This window comes from Panthera onca, chromosome B4, assembly GCF_046562875.1.
Source record: "Panthera onca isolate mPanOnc1 chromosome B4, mPanOnc1 haplotype 2, whole genome shotgun sequence".
NCBI lineage: Eukaryota > Metazoa > Chordata > Mammalia > Carnivora > Felidae > Panthera > Panthera onca.
Window position 1 is genome coordinate 114,191,013 of NC_138345.1, and position 23,840 is coordinate 114,214,852.

Below are 23,840 nucleotides of genomic sequence, written 5' to 3' on the forward strand. Positions count from 1 at the left end.
CAAATGGATCTTGTCTGTGTACTAGGAGTCCTCCTCTCCCTCTGTCTCCCCCTTCTTATGATCCATGACGGTCCTCTCAGGGCTATGCCTCACGCCGGCCTACACTTTGCACTTTGGCCACTTATTAAAAGTTTAAGCTTTTCTCCTTTTTTTGTTTTTTCCTTTCCCAAACTCCTTAATGCTTGCCATTGTCACCTTATTTCTGCCATTGTTGCTCTCTGTTTATTTTTCTTAAGCTTTTTTTTTTTTTTTTTCTTTTTTAACATCAAGAAAAAATTCCTTTGGTTAAAAGTCTGTAACTGTCCCCGTTCTCTCCCAGGAGGCTTTTAAGAGGTCTTCAAAGATTGGGGGTAGAAGAGTTCAATGATCTACGTGCTAGTTCAAAGACTGTCCCTCCTCCACTTCTGGGAACCACCTAGATACACCCTCTCTATTAACCTACCTTTCCCATTTTTAAAATTTCAATTTCTTTTTTCTCTTACTGTTATACAGCAAGATCAAAGGAACACCTTGTCCCTGGGCCTTCAGCGCGGAAAGGCCTTTAGCTCCTCACAGGCCATCACCCTAGTTACTCAACTGCCTTATGACCTCTCAGCCACAGTGAGCAAGATTGTTCTATGTACCTCACACTCACACACCCATACGCATGCCCTTAGGCTTCCTGTTACTTTTTAAATTTACTTTGTTCCACCTTCACAGAGGCTTTTAATATTCATGTTAACCTGATTTCACCTGTATGGAAGCGTTAAGGGACATGTGGGCATTCTGTGATGTGTCCTCGTTCTAAATGTCCCCAAGGGTGGTCCCGGCCCACTAAAAATAAGTTTGCTTCAAAGCCAACTTAAAATGTTTACCTCCCCGGCTCCCTAACCTGAGTTACCCTTCAGTGACTAGTGATAGTATTACTCTTCCTATTCAATGTTTACATACAGTGCTGGGCAGGAAGATGTTCGCAACTGGCTGGGGGTAGAGGGAGGGAGTGTGGTTTTGTCCATTTCGGTGGAGTAAATACTCCCACCATGGCTGATTTCGAGCCATCAACGGGATGTCACTAAACGCAGTTGTAATAGGTGCACAGTGGTACAGATATAGTAGATATAACTTCAAGAGTAAATAGTAAAATGTGGTAAAATGATTAGGAAGTGAGGACTTTTACTATTAACTCCTTTGTTTTTAATATAGTTTCTTTTATTAGAAAAGTTCCTATAAGTTTCTATAAGCTTATTAGAAGTTTATATAAGTTACTTTTTAATAATGCCTATGTTTAGTAACCAGCTGAACAGAATTTTGGAAAATGTAGCAATTGGCTCTTGAAAGCTCCAACAATCATATTTAATTATATTGTAATAAAGTATATACTACCTAGTATTATTACTATTATTTTCATATTTTCTGTACCCAACTAGATTATATACTCTGGAATATGAAGTATTTGTCTTATGCTTCATTTTATTTACTATGCTGCTAAACACAGAAGGTAATTAATCTCTAACATTAATAATAATGTTTACTCATTAAAAATGTTTTTGATTCCGATTCTGTGTCTCCCTCTCTCTCTGACCCTCCCCCGTTCATGCTCTGTCTCTCTCTGTCCCAAAAATAAAAAAAAAAAAAAAAAAAAAAAAAACGTTGAAGAAGGGGCGCCTGGGTGGCGCAGTCGGTTAAGCGTCCGACTTCAGCCAGGTCGCGATCTCGCGGTCCGTGAGTTCGAGCCCCGCGTCGGGCTCTGGGCTGATGGCTCGGAGCCTGTTTCCGATTCTGTGTCTCCCTCTCTCTCTGACCCTCCCCCGTTCATGCTCTGTCTCTCTCTGTCCCAAAAATAAATTAAAAAAAAAAAAAAAAATGTTTTTGAGGGGAGCCTAGGTGGTTCAGTTGGTTAAGCGTCTGACTTTGGCTCATGTCATGATCTCAGAGTTTGTGGGTTTGACCCCTGCGTCGGGCTCTGTACTGACAGCTCGGAGCCTGGAGCCTGCTTCAGATTCTGTGTTTCTCTCTCTCTCTGTCCCTCCCCCACTAGAGCGAGCACATGTGTGCACACTCTCTCTCTTTCTCAAAAATAAATGAACATTTAAAAATAAAAAAATAAACATGCTTCTGAGGGGCTATGAAAATTTACTAATAACAAAATTTTGGCTTTGCCCCAAACCTGACTCTTCCTGCAATCACATCTTTAATCCCAAAAATTTTATGAACTAAAAATATGCTATCAAAAAAGATATAATATCAGTGTAACTGAATCATCTTTGACACCAGCTATAGGATCATCTACTATTAAGAGTGGTGGTGACCAGCTTTGTTATCAAAAGCTGTTGAGAACACTGATCACCTTTCAGTCACCAACAAGCAAGCCAGCTAACCTCTATGAATGTTGAAGTTAGAGCTCTATGGGAGAAAGTATTCTTGGGGTGGGAGTCCCCTGGTGGGGTAACCAAACTGACAAACTTAATTAACCAAACTCCCAAGAGCAATCACTCCCTCTTCAATTTACACTTAAAATGAACTGGCATGTAATCTCAAATGTGAACTTATTATCGAAGAGATACTATTGTTATCCTCACTGGAGAAATAGCTTTCCCACAACAATAATGTTGGTTTCTATTAACCAGGATCCTTCCTTTTCCAGAAGCAAAAAATCAGATTAGCAACAAGGAGGACATTTGTTGAGTATCAAACCAGGAGACAGGAAATATAAAGTCTTGAAAGATGCATACTCCAGGATATGAACAGTACAAATAAATCATCTCTGTTCTGCAGTGGAGTGTATCTAAGCTCAAGACTATTAACATCTACCAAAGTGTGTCCGTCATAGTTGAAAAGTATTGGTAAAGACTGAAAATTCTCTACATATGTCACCAAAACCACTATTATCTCATGCCAGAAGTGTTACAATTGAATGAGTTTTAGCTTTATGTGCTATAGTTACATCACAGACAGCTGTCTAAGCATCTGCACTAGTCCAGGACTGGCAAATCCATAGCTCATATGCTGCCTCCCACTCCTTCTCACACCATTGGCAGACATCATTAGTTGGTCACTGCACTCTTTCTCCATTGAGCACCACCATTCTTCCCAACACAGTCTATACAAAGCACTCCTAATCCTGGCTCTGTGCTCTGAATGAAGAATTAGGAGACAAGGCATGTACAGGTCTCTTGCAGGGAGGGTAAGGGCTACACTTGACTCATGTATTATTTCAGGTTCATTTCGATGGTGTTGCTATCATAGAGCTAACCTTTTGAAAATCTTGTTGCCAATTGATCCTCACTGTAAACTCCAGAGTGTAAAGTCAAGAGCTTTATGTTGGCTTTGGCTTTTCTCTGCTCCAGCATTGCAATGTGGTGGTGGTGGCTGGGGCGGGGGGTGGGGGGTGGGGTGGGGTGGGGAGTCCTATGTCTTACTTAACCAGACCAAATTGTTCACCATCACTTCTGTCAGCGAAATGTACATGTTAGAAGTCAATTATTTAAGCTTTCCTGGCTTTTTGTCATTACCACTTGTGGGCGCCACTGAACTAAAGGGAAGCTGGTTTTCTTTCCAGTACCTTCATATACTGACACTCTGCTTAACCTTACCATCCAGATCAGGAGCTCCTGACCTAACCTGCACCACCATCTTGGATGCACCAAACAGCTAGTCACTTTCTACACAAACAGAAACATCTCTTTTTACCTCCCTGTACCTGCCCGTTTCCTCAGATCCCAATCACCTTACATCCACCTCAGTCTTTGTTCCTGTTTACTTGTCTTTCTCCTCCCATTAGATTGTGATTCCTTGAGGGCAAGGCCAGTCTTTGTGTCCCCACACCATTATGATTCCTAGCACACAGTCTGTCCTCTATAAGCATTTGTGCTACATTAGAGACATACTGTGCTGAAAGTCACAGGCCTCTCATTCAGGGTGACAGAAAAGAAAACCATACCACCTCATTAAGTTGTAGCAAATTTTCTACATGTATTTAGGCATGTGCTTAGGGCCTGCTTTTCAATTCTTTACACCATGAAACAGCTCCCATATGGGTACTAGTCTTCTGCTCCTTCTCAGGGTAGAATTCAGCTTCTTAACTCTGCATCCTAAAAGGTCCGATAGAGAAAGAATCTGGATGTCTTTCCCCCTGATGCTGTAGTGGTTCCATTGATGGTCTTACAGGAAAGCTGGGGGGAATGCGGGAGGGGGAGAGAGCAGTCAAGTTTCTAATAAAAATTACTTCTGGTTACCTCCCTTCTCCCACTCTGAAATTCTTAGAGTCACCACCCACCCCCCCCACCCCCCCCCCAGGCCCCAATTGTTGACTTTAATTGTGTTGTCCCAATAGCATTTTGAAATTGAGCAAGCTCCTGGGAGCATTTTGAAAGGCCCTGTGAGCTTCCTGGTCAGCATTTTCAATCTCTAATTATAACTTTGCATGATGGCTTCACTTAATACTTGTCAGGTGGGCCTGGGAGTAACTGATGGTTTGAAACTAAATCTTCAGTAGCCACCATCAATGTATTGAGGCTTAATTCCTCTTCTGTTCTTAGAGAAGCTGCTGAAAGCAAAGAGGAAATATATGCTGTCCTCAATCCTAGGAAAACACAGGGACTTTATTAGAATGTGGTGGCATATTTATAGGAACTTTACAGCTTGTGGGGCTCAGGGCCTGAATTCACCTACACCTTCATCTGCTTCCAGGGCAATCTATTGTGGGATGGTCTGGATATGACCCTTTGGAAATCCTGCTTTTAATGAACTGATGAGGAAAGGTGAGTACTTTTCTCTGGAAAGAACATTTTTCTCACCCACTGACTTCACAAAAAGATAAAAATGTGCTAAAATATAGTATAGAAATGATGGGACTATTTTGAAACAGAGACAAAAGCATTTTGACTGGAGAAAGGAATGTCAGTGATGTTAGAGAATTTCTTTAATACAAAGAATAGACTTAACTTTTTGTGTAGAAGGGAACTTTGTCTCTCAGTCTTTAGTTGTGAGTTTCTGTTTTACCAAACTCTTATGCTTATGTTGGCTTCACTGTCTTCTCACCTTCCCTTAATCCTTCCATGTGGTTTTGTTGGTATTTATTGTGCTTCTAGCAAGCCATCTCCTTCCTTTCCATGCTGCTGCTTCCATCAAATGTAAACTATGGTACCTTCCTTAGCCCATTCCAGATGCTTCATCCGTCCATTCCCTCGTTCATAAGGCATGTATTGTGGGTCAGATATTAGCTAGATGGGGCAGACACACACCCGCCAGGCAGTCCCCACTCTCAAGGGACTTTCAGTTTATTGAGACCATTTGGGAACCATCTGGCAACATTACAAACTGTATTAAAATTTTAAACTATGTTAAAATTCTCAGAGACCATCATCAATCCTCCAAGCTTGAGGGTTCTGATTAGCTGACACATTTGTAACACTAACCTAGTGGACAAGATGTAACTGTGATTCCTTGACCTGAATTGAGAAGCCCTCAGTGTGCCAACAGTGCTTGGAAAGAAAGCTGAGGGAGACTGGGAGAAGTCTGGAACCTCAGCAAAGAACACACATCAATTCATAAAAAGAGAGTTCCACATTCCTCTAGTTCAGCAGCTGTAGGTAAGATACCGTGTTCCTGGGGACGAGGCTCTTCCCACAGCAGAGCTGTCTTACTCCATTATAAGCTAACCTAGGATGACTCACATTCCCTCTCTTAACATCCTCCCTGGCCAAACTAGCCAGATCTGGCACTCACCTCAGAGCCCACAGTGGGATTCTGACATCCAGCTGCAGCACTGGCACACTAGCCCAATAAGAAACCACTGTTTTTATGAAGTAAATGATCCTTAATGCCAAAAGCACGCTAAGATGTCAATTGAAACAGAGGTCTACCTCCAAAGTAAAGAGCTTCAAAGAGCATTCCAGATTTCACCCCTAAGCCCATACTTGAAGTCAGTATCTATGTGCTGCTAATGATTGTTAAATTAAAAGGCAGTCGTTTAATGGAGCACTTTCAGTATCCAGTTGCCTTCTGCCATATGGCTTTGGGCATGAAGTGATTAAACTATAATGTCCAGAGCCTCTGCTGCTGGGCTATTTAATGGTGCTATGCATCATGAGCCCTGAGATGACGGGAAATCTGTTTTCAGTTTACATCCCCAGTGAAAAGTGACTCCTTTTGGCCTACAGGGGTTTAAGCCCTCCTCCAATCACTATGGCTTGCACACTCACACTAACCCTGCATACAGCCACTAGATGAGACAGGCCTGACTCTCAGAATACGGGCAGGAACCTTCATCATGCAGCCATTCCCAGGGTTCAAAGACAAAGAGAAGAACAATTTGTGGTGACTCATAAAGCAAGAAGCAAGAGCAGAAGACCTTGAGATAAGGATAGTTAGAGGCACACGGAATGGGCTGCAGCCTGGAGCAGTGCAAAAGTTCTGGCTTTTGGCTAATGGGGATGGCTACCAGGCCTTGGTCATGCCTTATGTGCCAGGCACTCCACGGAGTACTTTATAAAGTATTTTTTTTTTTTTGTTTATTTATTTTTGAGACAGAGAGAGACAGAGCATGAACAGGGGAGGGGCAGAGAGAGAGGGAGAAACAGAATCTGAAACAGGCTCCAGGCTCTGAGTGGTCAGCACAGAGCCCGACACGGGGCTCGAACTCATGGACCGTGAGATCATGACCTGAGCCGAAGTCGGACGCTTAACCGACCGAGCCACCCAGGCGCCCCATCCACGGAGTACTTTAACATAGATCACCTCATCTAATCATCCCAACAGCCCCTATCAAGGACGTATTATCATCATCCCCATTTGCTGAGGGCAAAACAGTCTTAGAAGAATTAAGTAAGTTGATCAAGGTCACAGCTAATTAGTGGTGGACCTAAGATTCAAACTCAAGCCTTCTTGACTCTAGAGCCCAACTATTTAAACCACGATGGTGGTTGAACATGTCTGCCAGTTTCTTACTTAAGGGGTGAACACCACTATAGGTATTTTTTAGTTCCTTGCTTCTAAATATGATTAGTAAACTATATGTGATCTTCACTTCAATGGGCAGACTTAGTCATTTTTAACATATCCTTTTGTTGGTTTCATGAAAGCCAAGTCTAAGGAACCATTTTAAGTGCTACATATAGACACCTGATCCAGCAAACCATACCTGACTGTTATCAATAAGACTCTGGAACTCAGAAAGGGCAAAAATAGATAACTATCACCTCTTCAGAGTTCTGCTCGATATGGCTTTTGCTTTCTCAATGTGATATTCATTACATTCGTATAGGCATTTTTAGGAATATAACACAGTTCCTGTTTCCAAGGATCTTACACTCCTACTGGGGAGCCTGGAGACAGAGAGTTCAGTAATACTCAAGAACATAAACAATTCAAGCCTTTAATGGCCCAGACAGTACTAGAGACATGCAGAGAATCAAAAGACCTCAGAAGAAAGCCCTTATTACTTTACTATGTGAGTGAGCAACTCATAGACTCATCCTACCAGACTGAAATCAGAAAAGGAACTTTTGGTCATATACTTTACTCACCATGGATAAATCACTTAAAATCATAATCAGTCTGAAACGTTGGGTGCCCATGGTTGAAAGTCTTGTGTAGCTTTAATAAGACTTTAGGCACTATGCCAATCAATTCCTTTGGAAATTTCTACCATAGTTCTGAGAGAAAATTCTTGCAAAAGACAGAGGCACTGTCTCACCCTCAGTAAATGGGTTCTCTTACCTGATGGGCCTTGCTTCATTAACTTTTAACTGGTGCTTTTAATATTCAGTTTGTACTTTTAAACTTTTAAAGCCTTTATCAGATGTTCTTTGAAACCAAATGCATACCACTAAAATACGCATGTTTCCAGCGTGATCAGATTTCTTTTCAACTTATTCACAAAGACCTTGAGAGGACAAAGAATGTATTTAATGATAGGAACTAACATGGCGCCAGTAATGAATGGTTCGGTTCTGCCAATAATACCCAAAACTAAAGCAGTAATTTTTTAAAGCCTTGTTTTGCTTTAGCAATTTAAAATAAAGTATTTTCATATGTATTATCTTATTTAGTCCCTCTGACAGCCACAGAGCCAAGCAGAGTGGGTTTTACTATCCCCATTTTAAAATAAATATGGTTCAGAGCCCTCAAATAATGGAGCCAAGCTTATGCAACCAGTAAGTGGCAGAGTTGGGCACCAGAACTCTGGCCTCCTGGCCCCCAGCCCATTGCCATGTCGATTCAGCTATTTATATCAAACAATATAACTTCTATTCCTATGTGATCTCCACAGGCACAGGTTGCAAGTCTTACTTGTCTCTAGATTCCTGGTACCTGACTTGGGACAAGTAAGAGTTTATGGTGGCCCAGAAATAAAGACACTTTGTGCTAGTGTCTGTGCTTTTCATAATCACAATTACCAGTTAGTTGGGTTGAGCTAAGACTAATAAGGCCAAAGTTTCAGGTTCTAAATAGGCAAATAACAGTTCTACATACGACCAGTTATCTGACTAACCTGTCCTGAGAGGGATCTGGCAAGTTAGTGGATAGCTTAGTCCAATTTATTTTCCTAAATCCATCCATCCATACTCGAGAGTGGGGACGGTCCCATCTGTATGTAACTTCTCAGGAAACATCCTCACCTACAGTCTCTCCCAGGAGGATTCGTAAACAAGAGCAGCGGCCAGGATCTGTTCCCAGTGACACTTCCCCTCAATCTGGCATAACTGATTAGAGCTAGATTGGTGCTTGACCCAAAAGCAGTCAATGGGCAGCCAAAAAGCTTTGAGGTGTCCTGGCAAGAAGGCTCTGCCCCCACCAGAAACAATGGGAATTTACAGGGCTGATCAAATGCCCCTTATCAGAAATTCAAAGTGAAGATATAAGGAAAGAGTAACTTAGGAGCAAGAAGAGAGAGACTCGGAGCTGGAGACACATTGATGGTGGAGCACCAGAGTGGGGAACATGTTTGAAGTGCTACCTGGGCTCCAGGCAGGGTTACAGTCTTCTGAATGGCTGTCTTTTGAAGCCAGGGCTGAGTTTTCTTCCCTTCCAGGCCAGATGCTCCTTAACCTTTTGGGATCTTGATTCTTTTGATAATCTGATGGAAGATTTGGGTTGTTGTCTCAGAAAAATTTACATACAAAAATTTAGACTAATGATTGCATTTAATTTCAAGGGATTTCTTGATCCCCTAAAGTCCAACCTCAGACCCACTGAAAATCTATGCACCACAGGTCAAGGAAACTGTTAGTTCATCTAAGATGGCCATGGGATCACATGATCTCTGAAGTTCAGCATGTAGTATAGGACTTGGAACATAGTATTACATACATCTTGGTTGAATGAGTGAATAAATGAACAATTGAATGAATATGTAAATAAATAAAAAAATACAACTTGGGAGTTCATGCCCTGTTGACAGCACATTAGGAACATCCTTTTCCTATCTTATGAAACACTTTGTTAACATAAGCTGGAAGCATGGCTGGAATGAATGCCTGTTACTTGTATAAACCCAGATGATGTTTAATATACTCATCAACACAACTGATGGGCACACTATCACCTTGCACATACAGAACTACAAGGGCATTGTGCCTACCAGTATACAAATGAGAACTTGGAATGTCATAGCCTACAAGAGGCATCCTACTTTTCCAGTAGATAAAGAAATGAAAATTTACTAGATTTTCTACTTGAAATACATATAATCATTTAGAATTTAAGCTACTTTTCCTTAATGTACAACCTTAAAAATAATAATGATTAACACCTTTATTTCTTTTTCTGACTTTTGGGAGAAAAAACTTGTTATTTTCTTTTTTTTTAAATTTTTTTAATGTTTATTTATTTCTGAGACAGAGAGAGACAGAGCATGAGTGAGGGAGGGGCAGAGAGAGAGGGAGACACAGAATCAGAAGCAGGCTCCAGGCTCTGAGCTGTCAGCACAAAGCCCGATGCAGGGCTCAAACTTACAAACCATGAGATCATGACCTGAGCCGAAGTCGGTCTCTCAACCAACTGAGCCACCTAGGTGCCCCCAAAAACTTGTTAGTTTCAATAATCTAGGATTCTACTTTAGGTTGAACATTAGCTGGCTTCTCATTTAGACAGAGAGAGAGAATAGCCTACTTCCCTTTGGTTATTCTGGCAGGGTTTTGGAGGGGGTCGGGGAGGCTGCTATTACCCATCTGAAGATTGACCAGAGTGTAAATTCTTTGAGGGCAAGACTAGCCACATAGTTTAGTATCTGCCTCTCTTGACCACTGCCAATCTTAGTGTAGTACAAATGAGGGATTTTAATTACATTTAACTGTGGTCCACAAAGTGGGGAGGACAGATCTGCTTTTTGATTTGGCGAGGGAACAAAAGAGAAATGTAGTCAAATGCAATGATCTCAATTTTTAAAAAAAGTATTGCAGTCATCATTTCAAACTGATTACATTTAAAAGGAAAAATCTGTCCTGTGGTTAATTATTTTTTTATTTCTTAATCCTTTATCATAAAACTCCTATGTAAAAAGCTGTACTTCACTTTCAGTTATCAGTAACTAAAATTGCAGGGTATGACATGCAGTCATATGTTTTCACATAAAGAGTCCCCCCCGCTCCCCACTTTGGGATCAAATACCCCAGTAGTGTAAGAAGAATGAGAGTTCCATTCATTTGCAACACACAGCCTATGAAGACACCAGTGGCACAAATATTGTACTGTCCTTCCATCAAAGGAGCATAAATATTCTCTCATTAATGTATTTCAAGCCTATTTAACAGGAAATCTATACTTGGTTTGTCGCATGGCTACTAACATCAAACACCTAATTTTTGCTAGCTCTTGAGCCACTTAGCTTACGAAGCATAACATTTATTCTTTTAATGTGATCTTCAAAATACAACTACTGGATTCAACATGTGTGTGGGCTGAGGAGGAGTGAAGAAACCAATATTTCCTGAATATTCTTTATGTAACAGGGACTTTGTAAAGATGATGACATCCTAAGGAATTCTTTTACCCATTTTACAGACCCTGGGAATTGAGCTACAGAGAGATTAAGCTACTTGCTCAAGGTAACACAGCCAGAAAACAACAGAGTCTGGACTTGAATCAGTACACCCTGCCCTCAAAGTTTAGGTCCTAGCCTCTTGCTGCCTCCCTAGCAGGGTCCCATGAGAGGGGACGGTTGTCTGAATCACCCCCATTATTGCAAATCATGCATTAAAGACCAGTTCTGCTTGATAGGATTCAAAGACAAAGACTTCAACTCCCTGCTCTCACAGTTTAGAGCAATCACTTCATTTGAGTATGATCCACGTGTTGGTATGAGGTCCCACCCTTTCCTATTGGAGGTCAGGACCAGGAAGTATGGTAACTCTCTTCAGTCTAAGGAAACACCAACAGGTTAGAACAAGGAGCTGCTCTGACCCAGCAGCAGGAGGCCAAGTTAAAGAATAGAAAGGCGTAACCTAAACCCAGAACTTGGCTCTCAGGTTTAAATGCCTCACCATGTAACTTCGGCCACAGCACGCTGCAATAGCAATGAGATCTAGATCCCAAGTGGAGGCTCAGATTCCATGTCTGCCTCCAATAAGACTTTGCAGGGTGACCTTGGGCTAGATCCTTGACTTCAGCGTTCTCATCTTTGAAGGGAGGGTTAGCATGTCTTCCTAGCATCCCCCTTGTAAGCTGGTTTTTAAGTAGAAGTGACACAGCCTTGGAGCAGGCACTAGCATAGAGGGTAGCTCTCCCCATACACACAGAAGCACTTGTGCAGAAGACCAGACCATCAGGCTCTATCCTTTGGGCAAGACCTTTGGGCAATCTCTACCTCCAAAGACCCCAAGCCTTTATCAACAATCCCCCATTCTCCCATCAGTGTTCTTTGGTAATTACAGCTATTGTAGCACCACTGCTGTCCAGGATCAGAACTTAAGAGGTTCAAAGGCTCCAGGAATATGTGGTGTCCTGTCTCCACATCCAGTAAAAAGCGGCATTGCTTTCTGACAGGTGACAACAGACACTCACGGGGCAGCAGTGAAGGAGCTGTGTTTACATGACACTTAATATCCAGGAAGGCATTTCATATATGGGGGTGCCCATATCCAAGTAATCCAACCCCATGGACTTGGACCAGTGGTGAGCTCAAGATGATCTCCACCATTTGCATGGCTGTCACCACCTCTGCAACCTGCGGGAATCGGCTGATGGCTCCAGAGAATGACTCCAGCCTTTCAAATAGAAAAATGTGGTGTGTTACATGTTACCCAGACAGTAGAAGAGAAAGGGGACCTTTAAGAAAATGTTTTGGAAGGAAAACTAGGGCAGCTTTGAAATTATTTTCATAGTCTTTAAACTCAAAAACTAAATCACCAGGGCTAATAGTTATAGACAGCAGAACAGGCAGCCATACTAAGCTCTGTACTTCCTTGATTCTAACACCTGTTGGGGGGCATCTCGTGGGCCCATACTCCATAAGGCCCTTAATATGTATTGTCTGAATTAATCTTCATGACCATCTATCATCCTCTGGCGTGAACCAGCAACATGACCTTGAGCCAGCATTGATATCTCTGGGCCTGGTCCTCTTCTAATGCCAGGGTAAGAATTATCAACATGTATGTCAAAATCCCCAAGGCTTATGCCAAGAAATAGAATAGAGAGGAAGACAATAAGCCATAATGAGGGCATAGATAACATTGATACAGAGGGGGAAGAGGAGAAGCAGTATAAATAATGGGAAAATATCTAGAGAGAGATGGAAAGACAAATTCAATAAGCACTTTCAAAGTATGGGCCTCAAAATAAGTGTCTTTCTTCCTTGGAATATTACTGTTTTGTGCCAGCTTAAGAAGCCTGACTACCTCCTGTCTGCTTCAGAAAATAGACAGGATAACAGGAAACAGTTTCAGATTCCACAGTGATTATAGCTACTTAAGTTTGACTTACCAAATACTGTCTCAAACAGATGGTATGTAACATTTGATTAAGGGCTTATCCTGCAAGCCCAACAGGGAACATTTCTTCCCCTCTTAATATAGAAAAGATGCAGAGAAGAAAGGAAGTAAAATGACATCTTTGCTCATATTCCATGTGTATCAGTTTTTCTCAATGTTTGTGCCTTTCCTGAAATGAATATGTGTTTATTTTGCAACTCAAGACCAAACTACAAAACACTGACACCATAGAATCTTGGTGAAGAAGGATATGGAAGATCATCTCATCAACCTCCTTATTTTACTTAAGGTAATAGAGACTGAGAAAATTTAGCCGATTTTCCCAACGTGGTACTGTGGCAAATCTGGGACCAGGTCTTCTAACTCAGGCTCTGGCATTCACCCTAGGCTTTCTGTGTGTATATGTTCAATGTGGGGAAAACATACAAATCGGTCAGCACCATTATTACTAAATTAGCACCAATCTGTGATGAGCAATTATCAGAACTTGAAGCTGATGGGTAATGCCATTCAAGTCCAGTTAATGAGCCAAAAGCTTGGTTCTTCAAAACACTTAACATTAATCAGCATTTGGCTTTGGTTTGTGACAAGTATTTTCAAAACATCACAATTACAATATTCTTAGCTTTGCTCAGTGTAAATAAAAAATGAAAGAAAGTCAGAATTTCATAAATGACAGTCTCCAGAATGGAAATAATGAGTCCCACAGAGAAGGTACAATGTGTTCATCTTTCTAGAGGCCAAATGTAATTTGGGAACGATTGAGGTCACTGAGAGATTACAAAGTGTGAGCCTTCTGCTTGGTGAGGATGAGAAGGTGAACAGAATCAGCCCCATAATGCAGTGAGAAAGGAATTACCCCAGGCTTTACACCCATGTCCTACTCCCAGACATGTCACTTAGCCCCACTGTCACCAACAGTGCCTTGGAGGAGAGGGTTCTCCACCATCTAGTGGGGAGGAAGCAGCATGTTGAGAGGAATTGGAAACTCAACACATAGTGGCCTGGCTTGGAAAGTAGCAGAGGAGAGGAAGCCAGGGGGCAAAAAAAAAAAAACTGGTTGGTAGGAGACAATGCCTTAGCTCCAGGCTCCAGGGTTCCAAGAAGGGTTCTTACGGAATTTTATTCTTCAGGTTTCCTGGAGGAGTTCATCTATGATCTACCTGTCTATCTATCTTCTTTCTATCTATCTAACTATCTATCTATCAGGACAGGCTAAAAAACTGTGGTTAATGTTAGGTTTTCTGAAAGACAGAGAATTTCTTCTTCACTGGGCTTAGACAATAGCTAACATTAATTGAGAAGTCGCTATGCTCCAGAAACAGCGCTAAATGCTTTCTCAGCAATATCTCATTTACTACTCACTCTCACCCTTTAACATGATAATAGCAGTTATAATCACATTCAGGAATTTATTCAACACATATATTAAGCACCTGAGGATGTGATACGTGATGCACTGTTCTAGGCACTGGAGATGTAGCAGTGAATGAAGCAGGCAAAGTTCCCCTTCTGTGTTAGGTAACGTATAGCAGTTAGCTATTGCTGCCTAACAAATTTCCACAAAATTTACTGCCTTAAGTGTATGGGCTTCCTGATCTTGGCTAGACTCACTCATGTATCTGTAGCCATCAGGCAGATGGGCTGGTCTAGAAGAACCTCCACTGGGAAGATTCCTCTCTATTCCACAAGGTTGACATCCTCCAGCAGCTCTCCTGGGGGTGTTCTTTATGGCAAAGGCAGGGGTCCCAAAAGAGAGAGTGAAAATATGCCAGGCTTCTTCATGCCTAGACTGAGAATTAGCACACTATCTTCTGCCACATTCTGTTGGCCAAAGAATGCCCTAAGTGCAGCCCAGATTCAAGGGTGGAGAAGTGGAGTCCACTCCATTGTGGGAGGAGTCACATTGGAAAACACATGCATACAGGGAGGTCACGAATGCCCTTCCTCTGGGACATATGGAACAATGACTAAAATGCTGCTAAGGAATTCATGAAAATATTTCATTTGAGTCCCACAATAACCCTGTGAGGCAAGTTCAATATCAATCTTTGTTTCCTAGATAAGGAAATTGAGCCCTAGAGGGGTTGAAAACTTTGCTTGACATCTACAGATATTCCATGATGGAGTCAAGATTCAAACCCAAGACTGTGGTGCCTGAACACTGAACCATGGTGTGATTCTCTCCAGTCTGGGAACTTTGAGACAGAGAATGTTGAAAACATGGTCAGTACGTGCAAAGCGCTTATAGTTCTTTGGGCACCCACAATATAAATCTATGAAGAATCAATAACCATACGTGCCACTAAGCTATATTTGATTGACAACCAAGAGTAAGGATAAAGGTGGCCAAGAAGAGAGAAAGAAGCTTCCATGAATGGTGGGGGTGACAGTAACTGAGCTTTAAAGGTCATGGACTGTGGACAGCAAATGGCATCCCCCTAACTTCTATGTAAAGAGATGTCTGCATCTTCCTTGCTTACAGAATAAACTTCAGTTTCTCTAGAGTGGTATTCAGTATTTCTAACATATGGATTTATATATGCTAACATTTTATTCAGCTGAAAGCAATATACAATCTGACTAACAGTGATTTTTTACTCAGATAGAGATTTTTCCCCCACGCACAAGGCTTGTGAGGGAAAGCAATCCAGGGCTTCCCAAGAGCCAGATGATGTCATCGATGTCTTTCTGTCTCTCTCCTCTGCCATCCTCCAAACGTATCTTCATTCTTGGGGGAGGGGTCTCATGGTGCCAGGATGGCTGCTGTACCCACAATTAATTGTGTGTATCCCTAGGTATGATGGAGAAAGGTGAGGAGGCCCAAGGTGAGCATGCCAGCACATCTGGTCCACTTTTTAAATGCTGTCCCATGACTTCCACCAGATTACACTCTTTTACTCTCTTGCTCCAGAGGCTGGTAATGCATAACTGCAAGGAAAGCTGGGTAACGTGGTATTTCAGTTTTCTAACTCCATAATATGGAAAAGCCAGGCAAAATGGAGCTGTCACTGGTGTTTGCATATGCCAGTGAACAGAACTTGCCATTCTAAGAGCACTTTAGTCCATCGTTCTCCTAGCCCTTCTCCCTTCATAGATTGTGGAAATTCTTCTGTGACTCCCCTGATCCCCAATAGGAGGCATGCCTTCTCCCAGGCTCCTTTAGTCCTTTCTTGCTGCTGCTGTTTTGACATTTAGCACTTTCTGCCTTGGGTTGTTCCTCTAGTAGAATGACTGGCTCATGGTGTTGCCATCGGTAGTAACAGGACACTGCTGAGCTCTGTTTCAGACTTGCTGAGTATGAGTTGATCACTGAACCCACAAATAGAAAGTTAATACAGGTATCTGGTTTTAGGAGAAAGGTCAGGATTTGAGTTATAGGTTTGAAACTCATTGTCAAAAGGGAAGATTCAAAGTGGAAAGGGCTGAGGATTCCATCCACAGTCAGAGAAGACCATGGGGAAAGAGGAAGGAATGAACTCTAAAGAACAAGCAAATGTCAAGAGCAGTGCTGGACAGTGACAAAGATCTGACATCACCAAGGACAGGGAGCGCTGGCTATGTGTTTGCCTCATAGTCCGTGTGTCCTCATGAAGAGGAATGGAGGCCAGACTTGAGCAAGTGTTTTCAGTTCAAACTCTAAATTTCAAGGTAACTAGGGATGGAGGCAACAGACATGTGCTTCTGTGAAGCAATGAATAAACAAAACATATTAGTCCGCTTTCCTTATATGGTAAATGACAGAACCCTGACTGAAATTGGCTTGAAACTGGCTTACGTAAAAGAGATCTTATTTGCTCCTGAAAGAGCAGAGATGGCTTTTGCTTCAGATATGATTAGATTCAGGGCCCAAGTAATGTCTTTAGGAACTATCTCTCGTCTCTCTTCATTACCGATTCTTTTAATGTTGGACTTATTCTCTCTTACTGCAGATGACTTTCCCCATGCATCAGGAGAAGTTGGCAGAAAGCAACTCAAGTCTACAACATCTCTGCGGCTTGTGATTCCAAGACTGAGAAAGAGCTCTGCTCCCTCCTTAAGCTCCTAAATATCAAATCTCAAGGAAGAATCTGATGGGCCTTTCTAGGTTTCCTGCCTATCCCCAAACCAAGGGAGTGGAGCATTCTGATTGACTGGGCTGAGATAACACACTCACTTCTCTGAGAAGTTGAGGAAGGGAGCTCTCCATTAAAATGTAGTTCTGTTGGCAGAAGAGAAGAGGTGCTAGATGGACAAAAACAATAGAAGTCTTCTAAGGCCTGTTGAAATAGGCTTTCACCAGTTGGGCCCTGCTTTCTTGTTGGGATTCAGACACACAGAGCCTATTGATAATTCAACAGTGAAGACATGCTTGGCTGACTGCCCTGGCTGCCCACTTGCCTGTTTAGCTAGTAAACAGCCTCTTTGCCTCCCTCTGGGCTTTTAGACACATCCCAGGAAGAGGAGCTAAGTGGAACCTTAGGCCAATCAGTCTCAAGGCTTGCTATTTTCAGTAACTGAATTCAGCCCCAGTTGCCTTATAATTACATCCATTTGGGATCCTATTTGGCTCCTCTCCATGCCTTCCTGAGCTACATCTCAGATTCCTACTCTATATATTATTTCCTCTGGGCCTGGAATATTACTTTATTCTCTCCTGGTATAATCCCCTTACTAAGTCTCATGACTAGTCTCCACTCTTTCATTAAATAGCTACCTGCACTAGAGCCGTCTGCAGCTGGATACTGAACTCTGCTCACTTGTCAAGTCTTCTTCCTATTGCCCACTGGTTGGACCACCTCTGTGCTATCTCTGGAGGCTGGTTTAGACCCTGACAGCTACTAACATCCCTGAAAAAAACTTCCTCAGTCTCTAACTATATGGGGTAATCAGGCCACATGGAACAGCATTCTTGGAAGCACCCAAATCGTGTTAATTGCATTATAAACATTTGATCTTCCCTGAGGAACCATGCAGAAGTGGGAAGAATGCCCAAATCCCCTACTTCATTATCACACTCTGTCACCAGGACTTTTAAAGAATTTGTAATACTGGGTATCAAGGCATCGAATCCCCCCTAAATCAGACCCTCTCCTTTAGACTGAGCCTTTTTGCCCACAGAGTTCAGACCCTGTCATGGGATAGCTACCACCTAGTTCCTTCCATCTTTCTCGCATCTCTTTCAAGGGTCTTAGACATAAAAATGCCTTCCTTTTCTTCAGGAAAAGAGCAAAAACTCATGCATATTGATGCATCGAAATAGGCTCAATCAGATCTGCTTCATTAATTTTCCAAACATGCCTGGACATGAACTCCAGTAGAGAAGAATAAAGCCTGGGTTTAGGTTGAATTCTCTTCAATAAGAAGAGGCATATTACTAGAAAACTCTTTCCCAGTCTGAATTTACATTATCAAAACATTCTTGGTATGTGTACTGGATACCCATCACACATCACTTCACAACCTCTCAGCCCCATCTCCCGCTGCAGCCACTGCTGTGGCACCAAGTTCCATACGGTTGGTCTTTGTCCATGGGTATAATCTGATAGTGTCTTACCTGGGCCCCCGTCACGTGCTTTTTGCAACCCCTCCCAGGTCTTCTCTTGTGCAAGGTGCATTACACCCTAGGGGAACCTGCTTAGTACTAACACATTACAACCCAGAAGTAAGACGGGAGTTAATGCCATGGGACCACCCTTGACCAATAGATAACAGAAGCTAATGAATACATACTTCCCTCTTTTGTCTTCCAGGCAGCCTTTTTTTTTTTTTTTTTAATTTTTTTTTTTTTCAACGTTTTTTTATTTATTTGTGGGACAGAGAGAGACAGAGCATGAACGGGGGAGGGACAGAGAGAGAGGGAGACACAGAATCGGAAACAGGCTCCAGGCTCTGAGCCGTCAGCCCAGAGCCTGACGCGGGTCTCGAACTCACGGACCGTGAGATCGTGACCTGGCTGAAGTCGGACGCTTAACCGACTGCGCCACCCAGGCGCCCCAGGCAGCCATTTTTGAGACACAATTCATAAGTCTCCTGAGAAGATTCCAGTAATATATAATGCAGTTGTCTGCAACAGTGGCCAAACCAATAACTCATCCTTGAATTGGTTTTCCCTCTTTCCTTATCTCACATCCCTTGTTACCTTCTCCTCTCTGGGATCACTTTTCAAATAAAATATCTCAGGTTCAGCTTTTAGGGAAACTCAAGTTAAGAGAGCATATCATGGTTTCTTGGTAACTGTCTAAAAGAAAGGGTAAACCTTTGGTACCAAAGATCTAGTTTCAAAATCTGTCTAACTGTAAGACCATAACAAATGACTTAGCCATTCTCAGGCCAAATTTCCTCATCCTTAAAATGAGGATAACATGACTGACCCCATTGTATTTGTCTAAGTATTTAACTGGATAGTCTGTGTGAGGAACCAAGCAAGGATTCCTGCCACAAGGCAGCATTCAATCAATATTCATTCTTTTCTCTTTATTCTCACCCTTTGCTCCTCATGGCTTTTTTTTTTTTTAATCAGAGAGTTGAAGAGTAGAAATGAAAATAAAATAGACATACGAAAGGGATAGCTGTGTGAACAAAAAAAATACTTCAAATGTATATACTTAATAGTACATGGATGGACACATATGTAGAATTCCATTAAGCTGAACACTTAAAATTTGTGTATTTTATGTAAGTTATATTGTAATCAAAAAAGAAATTTTAAGCACTAGAAAATTTATGGATATATTATATAGTCTCTAAAAGGAAGGGATACATCATTGTTCTGGAACATATATTTAAAACAGGGACACGGGACACCTGGGTGGCTCCGTTGGTTAAGTGTCTGACTCTTGGGTTTCGGCTCAGGTCATGATCTCACAGCTTGGTGGGTTTAAGCCCCACATCAGGTTCTGCACTGGCAATACAGAGCCTGCTTGGGATTCTCTCTCTCTCCCCCTCTCTCTCCGCACCCCCCTCAGTTGTGCTGTCTCTGTCTCTGAATAAATAAACTTAAAAAAAAAGAATTTCTATTTCTTAAAAAAAAAAAACAGAGACACAATGAGATGGACAACTAGATTCTTCCTTCACAGCAGGAGCTCTTTCCATTACCAAGTTTTAAATGAAAATGACCTTATTAATATATAAATATTTATATTAAATATGTATGTGTTACATATAAATATAACATAAAAATATATTATATGTAATATATAGTCAATAAGAACATTTTTGTTTAACAAGTGTTAAACAATTCCTTCTCTGATGGAAGTATAAGTAATCACATGTGTTCTATATAACATATGTTATATAAATAAGAAATAATATAGAAATATAGAAAAAATAAATAATATAGAAAATAATATATATAAACAAAGTAGTTATTATACCAACTACCTGGTTTTTATTTATTTATTATTTAAAAAAAAATTTTTAATGTTTATTTATTTTTGAGAGAGACAGAGACAGAATGCGAGAGGGTTAGGGGCAGAGAGAGAGGGAGACACAGAATCCAAAGCAGGCTCCAGGCTCCGAGCTGTCAGCACAGAGCCCGACATGGGGCTCGAACTCACGAGCTGTGAGATCATGACCTGGGCCGAAGTCGGACGCTTAACCGACTGAGCCACCCAGGCGCCCCTACCTGGTTTTTAATAAAGGACTTTGAATATGAATTAGTGAAAAGACAAGTAAATCATGGGATTAAATCAAGAAGACGATGTAGCCCCTCATACCAATATTTAATTATACAGTGTCTCAGGCAGGAGTAGACACCCAAGGGAGCTCTAGGCATCTAAAAGGCGAAAATTGCTTTCTTGGAACACAATTCAAATACCAATGAAATTATTCACAAGCATAGAGACAAGTCTCTAGATGCTGGAGAAAGCCATAGTCGAACAGGCACAGCAGGGAGGGTAACAGCTATAGTGGGAGCTGAGGGCCTAGAGGAAGTCCCTCCAGGGCTAGGTCTGCCAGGTCACTGGCCTGCACAGTCAGGAGCCTCCCAAGGGCCTCCAAAATCCCACAGTGTGCCACCACCCCTTGGGCTCCTACCACACAGGGGCCCCAATATGCCCAGTAGTGTTCGCCCGAGACACATACCAAGAGTGGGGAGAGAACCACAGATGTGGGTGGGCAGTTCAGAGGTGCCAGGCCCTTCCCTCCTCACTCTGGGCCCCACACATTGGAGAAGCTTGAGCCCAGGAAAGGCTGGAGGGAGAAGAGAAGCTGTGGAAGAGAATAAGAGCCATTTATCCAGACCCAGCTTTTTAAAACTGCAAATTTCTACAATTTGCCCTAGATGTTTTTAAGGGATAGGAAAAGGGATTAGGCTTAGCACCACTGAAAGTATTGATTGAGAGGGGAACCTGGGTGGCTCAGTTGGTGAAGCACCTGACCGGCTCATAATCTCACAGTTTGTGGGATCGAGCCCCATATTGGGCTCTGTGCTGACAGCTTGGAGCCTGGAACCTGCTTTGGATTCTGTGTCTTCCTCTCTCTCTACTCCTCCCCCACTTGTACTCTGTCTCTCTCTCTCTCAAAAAAGAAATAAACATTAAAAAAATATTTTTTTTAAGGTACTGACTGGGAGGGGCGCCTGAGTGGCTCAGTCGGTTAAGCGTCCGACTTCGGCTCAGGTCATGATCTCGCGGTCCGTGGGTTCGAGCCCCACGTCAGGCTCTGTGCTGACAGCTCAGAGCCTGGGGCCTGTTTCATATTCTGTGTCTCCCTCTTTCTCTGACTCTCACCTGTTCATGCTCTCTCTCTGTGTCTCAAAAATAAATAAACGTTAAAAAAAATTTTTTTAATAAAAAATAAAAAAATAAAGTACTGACTGGGAAAAAAAGAGAATCGTTACATGTTTGTGCCCCAATAGGTTGAGATCCCTCAAATAACCACTTACTAAGAGATCAGCGATGGCAGAGCAAGGGTAAATGGGAGATGAGACACAGGCATACATACATAATACAATAGGAAAGATTCAAATAGTTTTTGAGTAGGATACAAATAGCTACATTTCGAACCAGCTGTGCCCATTAATCCATTTCATCCTCGCGAAAATAGCATATTATCCCCATTTCTCAGATAGGGAAATGGAGACTTTAAGAGGTTGAAGTGACTACAATGAGATCATACAGCATGTAAGTGGCTTGTAAGTGTCTGTCTCTTTTAATCTCCTCTCACTGCATATCCTAAACCTGGAGTAATTAAATCAACCTAGTCCTGCTTCCTACCATCTCATTTTCTAAACGTTTAAACTTAGCCCCAGAAAAATGAAAGAACTTGGCCAAAGTTGTTATTATTTGGTAGCAGAGAAAAGAGTCTAATTTTTACCACGGGACTTATAATAAGGCTATTAAAAGGGGGAAAATAACAAATACGCCCATTAAAGTGTTATCTGCACTTCTGAACAGCAATTGTCATTATCTTAAGACATCTTAAGATGTCTTTACCTTAAGAGAGTACAAGGAAGGTGGTTACTCTGGCTGTGCTACTGTTGTGAGCAGGGACTAGAGGGACCTTATAAAATTCTAAACTATTTGTGAAGTTCGAAGACATCATTAACCTTTCTGCTATCAGTGCTGTAATGTTGGGTGCATTCCCAGCACCTAGCGCAATACCTGCACATAGTAGGTACTCCATAAATGTTTGCTGAACGGATTCGATAGAAATATAATTAGTGTGCCCTAGACAAAAGAAATAAGTTCTTTTTCTTTTAACATTCTGAAGTCAATACTATGAGATTCATGTTCTGTTTTCACGGCTCACACAAGTCTGACTTGTATTTGCATCTGTAGTAGAGGGGTACAGGTGGGCTCCTCTGTCATTTCTTCTGAGTCAGGTCATCATGCCATTATGGCCTGTCACCAGACACCAAGGCCAGATCTTCCAGGTCAAGCTCTCTCCACTTATGTATTACTTGTTCACTTGTTCCTTTGTATAAACCATATATATACATAGTAACATAATTCACATTCCGGGGATGATCCCCAGACTTTCTTTACCCCCAGTGATAGATGATGGGCAAGACTGCGTTCATGCCTCTTGCTGATAGATGTTGCTGAGCAGCCTATGCCGAAACCGAGAAACTGAAATGGGAGTTTTCATCCGCTCCCTTCTGTTAAATTCTAACTCACCTCCTCTCTCTCACACCACAAGTCTAGCTGTCTGCCCCAGGCAGTCTCTGCCAGCCAGGCCAGGCCTGATCTTGTTCTCTGAATGTCTGAAGCCGGGGATGCCTTAAAGGAAATACTGCACTCATTCCAAAGTTGCTTCATCTTCATGGGGATTTTTTTTTTTTTTTTTCAGAGAAAGGTAAATGCAGCCAATCTGAGAAATCTTAGTTGATTATTTACTATTTATTACTTAACCTTCGAAAGATTCCACTGCAAAAGGGAGAGCAGGTATTTACACAGTTCACAGCCCAGGGAACTTCTTTTTCTCTGGGCGATCCCCTGAGCTAAGCCAGTTAGCTTAAGTTTACATTCAAAGAGGCCAATTTTGTGGCCCCCTCCATTTTCCAAAATGCCTAACAGTGGACACTTAAAGCAGGTGAATTGCTAACAAGATTGAAGGTGTTCAGTTTTTACATCATTCCTGAATTGTTGATGGAGATTTACAAATTAGCTTTACCTGTGCACATGATGATCCCTAGCTAATCTGCATAGCACATAAGGAAAGCTGTCAATAAAGGGCTAATGAAGACTGAATATAAAAGAAAACTTTCTCAACGTAGAACTATGAAAACTGAAATGTGACTTTTACTGTTTTGGAATATGGCTGTGCAGTTTTAGAGCATCATTTCATGGGACTTGACTTTTCAGGCCTAGTCTTTGTGCAGATAAGAATTGTTACACTTTATAAGAGACTCTTAAAAACTGAGAACAAACTGAGGGCTGATGAGGGGTGGGAGGGAGAGGAGGGTGGGTGATGGGTATTGAGGAGGGCACCTTTTGGGATGAGCAC

The 23,840-nt window shown here is 41.9% G+C and overlaps 1 long non-coding RNA gene across 3 annotated transcripts; it reads left to right on the forward strand.

Moving 5' to 3' along the window:
- Nucleotides 1-2,991: 2,991 nt before the first annotated feature.
- On the forward strand, nt 2,992-15,578 carry LOC132693963 (uncharacterized). Of its 3 annotated transcripts, none has more exons than XR_009617075.2 (6): nt 2,992-3,163; nt 4,669-4,739; nt 10,984-11,027; nt 11,965-12,555; nt 13,115-13,200; nt 14,974-15,578. It is a non-coding gene; the product is annotated as an uncharacterized LOC132693963 (long non-coding RNA). The 3 variants fall into 3 exon arrangements; XR_009617074.2 differs by having other exon boundaries at nt 11,965-12,205; XR_009617076.2 differs by lacking the exon at nt 10,984-11,027 and having other exon boundaries at nt 11,965-12,205.
- Nucleotides 15,579-23,840: the final 8,262 nt, after the last annotated feature.